Below are 8,640 nucleotides of genomic sequence, written 5' to 3'. Positions count from 1 at the left end.
ATGCTATTCTAAGGCCCCTTTTGCCAATCCATCAATGAATCCTGTCAACCCAATCTTCAGATAGATGCAGAATCAAATACCCAAAATCCCACCCTGCTTACCATGTCTTCACCACTACCAACCTGTCCAAGTCCCTCACTCTCACTGAAGGGCCTCCACACCCATCCTTTGCCCCTACAGCCTGGTCCTCACAACTATCTTTTAAAAACATACATTGTGATGTCAGTGTGTTTTATTATTGATGATGCTAATCTTGAGCACTTGGCGAAGGGGGTGACCTGGGGTGTCTGATGATGTTACTGGGCCTTCCCAGCAGATAGAGCTAGGAAATAGGTGTGTTTATACTAACTCATGTGTATACACACATTTCTCTCTCTTGAGTTCCAACCAGTGCCTCCAACTCCAATCTGGCACAACACAGTTCATTCTCGCCCGTCTTCTTTCCTTACTTGCAATTGTTTTTGTCACTTGTTTTCCAACAGTGAAAAACCTGGTTTTCATTATCCACTACATATTTACTTATTGTTCAATCCTGGAATAAATATGTCAGAATTGCTAACTCAGACTCCTCTTCTTTCTCCCCCCACCCACAATTTGTTATGATAAAAAAATTTACCAACTGGAGTAGTGTTTGTGTGCAGTTCTTTTGTCTTTATCCTTACAGTTTCTATCAAGCACAATTTTCCAAAGTTACTTAGGTCAGAGTCTTCCTTCTCCTACCTTTCAATAAAATAGCAGCATCATACACCCCCTACTGAGGATGCATTGAGAAGGGTGCATCACCTCTGTGGTGCTTCCCTGAAATGCACCAACTTCAATCTTATCATGAGAAAACATCAGACAAACCCAAATTGAGGGACATCTACAGGGGCATGGATAAGAACTCTTCAAAAGTACCAATGGCATGAACGACAAGGAAAGGCAAAGAACTGCCAGGGCCTGGGTGAGACCCAGGATAGATAACAAGATGCAACGTGGGATCTGAGTTGGATCCTGGAACACAAAAGGGACATTAATAGCAAAACTGGTGAAATCCAAATAAAGTCTGTTATATTGTATCTCTGTTACCTTCTTAGTTTTGATCACTGTACTATGTTTACATGAGATGTTAATTTCAGAAAAAACTGGGTGAAGACTGTATAAGAGTTCTCTACTATTTTTCTAATTGAAACTTTTATTGAGATAATTACAGATTCACATGCAATTTAAAAAAAAAGAGATCCCTTATCCCTTGCACACTTTGCCCAGTTTTCCCCAATACTAATATTTTGCAAAATTATTGTGATTGTCACAACCAGGATACTAACATTGACACCATCTACCCATCATCCCCATTTTACTTGTACTCATTTGTATGACTTCTATTTTCTGCAACTCTTCTGTAAGTCTAAAATTATGCTAAAATGAGAAGTTAAAGAAGAGTTGATGAAGTGCCATGGGCAGGGGATGGGGGAACTGTATCAGACCACCTCAATTCCCTTTCCAAGCCCTCCAGTGTCTCTTCACTAAGTCTTTATGACCATGTCCTTCCCGGCCTCAAGTGCTCTACTCTTTCCATCCTCCCACTCCCTTGCTGGGCTCATCTCACTGGCCTCCTTGCTGTTTACCAAACCGGCCAAATCCTTTCTCATGTCAAGATCTTTGCAAGTGCCCTTGTCTAGAATTAGCCGTTCTCTTAAAAATTCACAAGGCTGCCTCCCTCACTTTCAGGTCTGCTCAAATGCAACCTCCCCGAGTCTCCCCTATCCACTTCTTTTACATCCTCCATCATTCCCCACCCCTTTTATCATATAACTTAATCAATGCCTTTGATAAATATTTGTTAGATGAATAAGTAGATAGATGTTATCTATTCTGTTCTTCTAAACAAAAACTGTCTAGAAGTTGCCTGTAAGTACGTCAGAACCAGTGCTTTCTGTGGAACTACTATTACAGACACTGTACAGGCTATGATCTCATTCAGTTCTCAATAATCCTGTGCAATAGCATTCTATTTTGCGAAAAAGGAAACTGAAACTCAAAGAGATTAATGCACAAGTTCAAGTTCAACAGTATATGACAGGTCTGAATTTACAGCCCTTTTATTTCAGCTCTAACAGCTGTTAATGGCTCAGTGGGAGTCAATCTAGGGTGAACCCATAGTCCAGATAATTATATGCTTTGAACTTAGATGAATGCGATGTATCTGTACAAAAATCTCAGACAATCCAGACACCTTTTATAGTTTATACTTGGAGGCCCTCCTTGGACCTTACATTTTAAGGGGGAATGTCAATTTCCCCCTTAAAATATAAACCTCCAAATTGACCACAGTCCTCCAGATATGCTCTGATCAGTGGCAAATACTGTGAAAGACTGGACTAGGATACTAAATTAATGTATCTCAGGCTAAGCTCCCTGGCCTGTAATTGCTTTTCAGAACCCACAGTCAATGACCTCATTTGTTGTTGCGATCTTTGAAAACATGAGAAAAATATAGCCTTGGCAATTATAGAAGAAAGCTTGTCAATTCTACAGAGAACACTTAATATTCTGGAAGAATATGAGACTTTTGAGAATTCCCCGAATTTATACTTCCATATAACTGTCCCCAAAATATGAAATAAAGTATAACTGGGGGTGGGGGAAACCCTTCGATATATACTGATCACATAAATTCAGGACTACAGTGATTTATAAAGCTATTAAATTCTTTTCAACTTTAGCCTGACCTTTTCCATCTCCTTAGATGTGTAATTTTCACATCAGATGACAATGATGAAAACAAATGGCTTTTCGTCTGCTGCATAGGACACAGTACTCTGCCTACTTAGAGGCTGCCTCACACCAAGGGTCCAAGTTGGCCCAATCTAACCTCCACTCTTTGTCCCCGGGGTGGTTTCTGTCTTGGAAAGCATTTCCCCTAGACCGCATCACTTTCTCTTCGCCGCCACCACCCTCACAAAGAATTTTCCTAACAGATGCCTCTGAGGGTATCTCAGCAAAATTACAAATTAAAACTTGCTATGGATTTCTCAGGGTTGCTTGCAAGCAGCACTAATTTTAACTAAGTTTTGCAAACTCCAGATAGCACTCCCTACCCCTACTTGCCATCCCCTCTCCAGCTGCCTCGACTAGGTCACATCATCTGCTGTCAGGAATATGGCAAAATGTTCTGCCTCTGTACAGTGCTGCTAGGACAAGGTTTCTAGACACAAAGTAACTGATAATAATGACCAGTTAAGTAATAGTAACTTTATTTATATCATTTTCACTCCTCATAATAACCAAGTCAGATAGGATTATTCATCCCTATTTACCAGGCAAAAAAGAAAACGAATTCAGAAAAATTAAGAAACTCACCAAGACTAGAAGGTTAAGAGCTAGGACTGGGATTCCATTTTTTGGATCTCTTCAGAACCAGTGCCCTCCCTTTCACGGCTGCTGGCTTCCCGAAGCCTTCTTATCATTCCCCCAACACCTCTTTGAGCTCTGGACCCACCAAATAACATCCTTCTTTTGCAACCGTACCTTAATGATCACTACCTTGCCCGAAATGACTTTCTTCAACCCTTTTCTTTGGTTCACAATGACACAGATTTAAAATCGTTAGCCCCTCCCAACCCAAAATTCCCTATCCGCCCACACACACATGCAGTACGGACACACAGCCTAAGCGGGCCTCTGGCATGCCATACATCACCGTACTCTGACCTGCTGTATCCTAAAGTGCGGGGTGGGTACTACTGACGGCATGCATGATTAAGATGGCACTGAATAATACTGAATCACAAAGTGACCAAGTTATTTCCTTTCTAATTCTCTTTCAATCTGACAAAGAGGAAGTGTGGTAGTGATTAGGTGCTGGTTAAGAGCATGCACGCTGGACCCAGGCCGCCTGGGTTCAGTCCTTGCTATGACACTGAATAGCTAGTTGACTTCTCTGTGCCTCAGCTTCTTCACCTGTTTTATACAATAATAGTATAAATGGGGTTATGCTAAGGATCGAGGGCCAATAGTTCACTGCCTGCATGTGCTAAGTGCTCACGAGAAGACAACTAGGAAAGTTCTCTGCAGCACTTCTCTATCCCTACGTATTCTTGGTAAGGCCCAGAGCCTTTAGCAGGTGACAAAATCTAAACAGCTAGTGATACTGATGTTCCATTTATAGTAGAATGTAAAGAGATATAAATTTAACAAGGGTCCATTTAAAATAAACACTAGGTATTAATATCAGCTGTACCTGCACAGGGCAGAAATTAAAATAAAAGCAGTATTAGAATGAATATGTTGGATAACTATGTTCAAGTGTCCTCAAAAAAAAAGTAATCATGTAAGGTGATGGATGTATTAATTAACTTGATTGCAGTAATCATTTCACAATGTATACATATAGCCAAGTCATCACGTTGTACACTTTAAATATATACAATTTTACATATTTATACCTCAGTAAAGCTGGGGAGAAAATGTTGGAAAAGTGTATCATTGATTTATTCATTCATCTCCCCCACTAAATTGCAAGTTCCTTGGGGATAGAGATTGTCTTCCATTGCTGTATCCCCCAGATCCCAACACACAGCCAGTGAATATTCAATATAAATTTACTGAATGAATTAGTTCAGCAAACATTCTCAGAACACAGCCAATGGGAGATACTCAAGTCTCCGGCATGATAGAGGGCAGATGCCTTCCAAGTTCACGAGTTAAAACCCAACAGAGAAGTGGAGAGTCTAGTTCTGTGGTTCTCAAAATCATGGTTCTTGAATCAGTGGCTTCAGCGTCATCTGGGAACTTGTTAAAAATGCAAATTAGGAGACACTGCCCCAGATCTATTGAATCAGACTCTTGAGGGTGGGTCCCAGCAATCTAGTTTTTACAGATCTTAGAGGAGATTCTAATCCACTCTTTAAATTAGGTCATCATTGATCCATTAGACAAAGCTATAGCACAGGGCTGGAAGACAGCCAAGGCCGAATCCAGACAGCAAGGGCAGAGATGAAAGGTGCCGTCTGTGTCACTAATGGACCCGCAGGGTGACACATTACCAAGAACAGCCAAGAGGATTCTCTCTTGGAAAAGATTAGCTTCATGTGGATTTATCAAGCACTAGGCAGGGAACTAGGTGATTTGGGTAAGGCATGGCTCTGCCATTTACCAGCTGTGTGATCTTGATCACAGCCCTCTTATTTCTCAAAGCTGTTTCTTCACCCTGTGGTGCGCCATTGAGAGGGTCCTGCTTCAGTGGTGTTGACTCCTGAAGAGCATCCCCGTACTTGGTGCAGGACTCGCCCAGGTGACTCACCCCTTCTCTACTGCCTGACACCTCCTCCCCCATCCTTATTCTCCTGCTTCACTGAGAAAATCAAGTGGGAGCTTCCGCAGATCTCCACCCCACGTCTACCATCTGCCAGCATCTGCACCCACATCAACTCACTACCACACCCCGGCCATGCTCCTATGTCCCTTTACTACTGGGCTGAAAGCCAGCCCCTCACTTTTTCAAGGATATGGCTACAGCAAGTCTCCCTGTTCCCACATGGAATTTTCTCTCTACTAGATCTTTTCTCCCATCACCAGAAAGTTATTTCTCTCTTCATTTCCCTGGATAGCAAAACCTAAGAGGTGTCTATACTGTCCCCAGCCACTCCTTTCCCATTCTCTTACATCCACCAGGGCTTTCACACCAGGCACCCTACCAGCTCTGCGCCCCCCACGGGCACTCGTGACCTCCGTGCTGGGAACCCAAGGCCAGCTCCGGTCCTCATGCCCTCCTCCTTCACACACTCCCACCTGACTTTCAGGATACCCAACTCTCCCGGTTTCTCTCCTGTTCCCTCATCTCCTTTGACAATTCCTTTTCTTTTCCCAGGCCTCTTAACTGCTGAACTATCCCAGGTTCAGTCCTGGGTCCTCTTCTCTCTTCATCATGCTCACTCTTATTTTATCCAGTCTCAACTTTAAATATGAGTATCTCTACACTCAAGTTTTAGGTGGAAAATTTTAAGCAATTTTAAGGTGGAAGTTGGATCAGGTGACAGCCGTACCCGTAACTCTGCAGTGACTCACCTCACTCAGTGAAGGCCAGTCGTTGTACGGGCCTACAGAGCCCCACACAAGCTGCCCTCCCCTTGTCCCCGGCCTCATCCCCTCACTCTGCCCGGCTTCCCTGGGCTCCGTGCCCCACCTCCAGTCTGAGGGCCTGCGCGCTTGCTCTTCCCAACCAACCTATTTGGCTAACTCACCTCCTTTAAGTCCTCTCCAATCTCGCTCTCACCTGCCCTGTCCAGCCCTCCCCATCCCCCTTGCACCACTTTTTTCTCCACAGATACATCGTCTTAAAGAAAAAACTTTGAAAGCTACCACTGTTGAATGAATCTCAACCTTCAGGTTGTAAGAACGTGAATCTCTGAGCCCCACAAATTTGAGTGTTCAGGAATCTGCATTTTTAACAGGTGACTGTCACAGGTGGCCCTAGACCACTTAAGACTAGTGCCCTCTGCGAACTCTAACCTGTCCCCAGGACCCACTCATCCGGTGCTTTTCCGTGAAGGGAGGTGGAGGGAGGGGACGGGGATAGAGCGCCCCCAAGAGGAGCAAATCCCAACGCTCAGTTTTTGAGCTGGCAGCAGGGATGACTTGGAAAAGCAGTTAGTATCACTGTCCTGTTACATTGGGGAGTGTGGATAAAATGAGAGTTCCTGCGGCCAGGATTCTCACCTGGCCATGGTTGGTTAGCTCACTGCACACCTGTGGGCAATACATGGCTGTTGACTCCATAAAAAGAGCTCCGCCCAGTACCCTGGGCGCGACACCATGGCGGGGCTGCAAGGCTGCAGGAGAGCAGAGCAGAGGCTGGAGTGGTGGCAGCGCCGAGGACAGAGACCCAGAGGACAGCTATGCGAGACAACTGTGCAGAGGCCCAGAGGACAGCTATGCGAGACAACTGCGCAGGCAGAGAAGCCCAGAGGATGGCTGTACAGACAGAGGGGACCAGAGGCAGAGGCTGGCTTGCTGCATGCAGACTCGCTCTGAGTGAACGGGATTTTTTTTTAGTGACTGACCTGCCACTGTGAAAATAAAGTTGGGTATAACCCTTTCACCCCAAGAATGTTTTGCTGTCATTTTCTTTGGTCACACTGAATCCATAGCGAACTTGCCCAGGGCTGAAACCCATTGGCAAGACAGGAGGAATGCTATTTTGTTTTTAACATTAAAGAGGACACTGGATTTTTTTTCCCCTACCTGCAAAGTGAGAGGGGGAGGCACACTACTTTGCGTCTACTTAGCAGCAGGGGCTCTAGGTTTGGTTCAGATTTCAGAAAACACAAACCACCTGCATCTGTTTCCTAAGCTTTCCAGCACCTCCATCTGGAGGAGTCAAGCTCAGTCCTCCTGGCGCCCCCGGTGCCTTAGGCTGGATTCCCTTTGACAACCACAAACTGTGGTTTCCATAACAAGCTCTCTGCAAATGATTCCGTACCCCCAGACACCAGGGAAGTCCCTAGTGGCTGGCAGCTTAGACTATTTGTGGGCGGTTCCTGGGCCCTGGGCCCTGACCTCTCTCCTCACCTAGAGGGCCTAGACCATAACCCTTTAGAACTCAGGCCTCTGGCAGCCTATCCCTTGTGTGTGTGGTCTCTGCCCATCAGTTGGCTAGAGAGCCTCAGCATACATGCGGAATTTAGAGGACTGGGCCTAACAGGTGGTTAAGCTACAGGAAGAGGCATATGCACAAAAATCAGAAGACGAAAGGTTATGTACAAAATACAACAGGCTAGTCTGCTCAGAACACCAGAGAGGCTGCGATTTGCCTTGGTACTTACCTGTGGTCACAATGTTAGCTGGGGAAGCTGAGCCATTTGGAACATAGATAACCTTTTCCAGCTTAGTGTTCTTTCGGCTACACCACACCATCAAACAGCTTGAAGATCCTATGCAAGGACCTTACAGATACTCACTGGGCAGAGGGCCAATACAACAGGACAACAGAGAACCTCTTCCCAGGCACTTCTATGGGACTGAAATTCCTGACATTAGTGCTAGCTTTTAGGTAAGGCAGTATGTCTTATATAATCAAAAGACAGCACATTATGAAGCCACTATGACATGAGACATGTAACAGGAAAAAAGCACACAGTAAAAACTGTTTCCTAACAATTAAACTAAAAAAAAAAAAAAAAGGCTTAGAAGGTAACATTAAAGGCTTAGAAGGTAACATTAGCCATGTTTGCTAATTAGCATTTCCAATAGAGTAGAAAATCTACTGTCCTTAGTCCTGCAATTATCATGTATAATTTCTTAGTGAAGTGACTTGGCATAGACAGTACCTGTGGGCTGTATTTCCTACCTAATAGCTCCAAACAGTAATGCGCACACACACACTATTTTTTAGTTTTGATCACCTTTAAAAGCCTGGATTTTGATCCCTCCCCTTTGGCCGTCCTCTGCGGATGAAAATGCCAAGAGCTCTTGTACAATAACGCAGTCTCCCCATTTCTGCCCTAATTACCCCTTTTAAAGCCTGTCTTGCTGCAGCAGCTGGGGCCTCCAATGGTAGGCTCTGTGATCTCACCCCTTGATAGCCTGACTGACCTACTTCTCTCCTCCACTCTTGCTCTCTCTAGTACTTTGGTTTTCCTGCAGTGTATCAACCAACCA

The sequence above is a fragment of the Manis javanica genome, chromosome 4, assembly GCF_040802235.1.
Source record: "Manis javanica isolate MJ-LG chromosome 4, MJ_LKY, whole genome shotgun sequence".
Classification (NCBI taxonomy): Eukaryota; Metazoa; Chordata; class Mammalia; order Pholidota; family Manidae; genus Manis; species Manis javanica.
Note: the sequence above shows the minus strand (reverse complement) of the source record.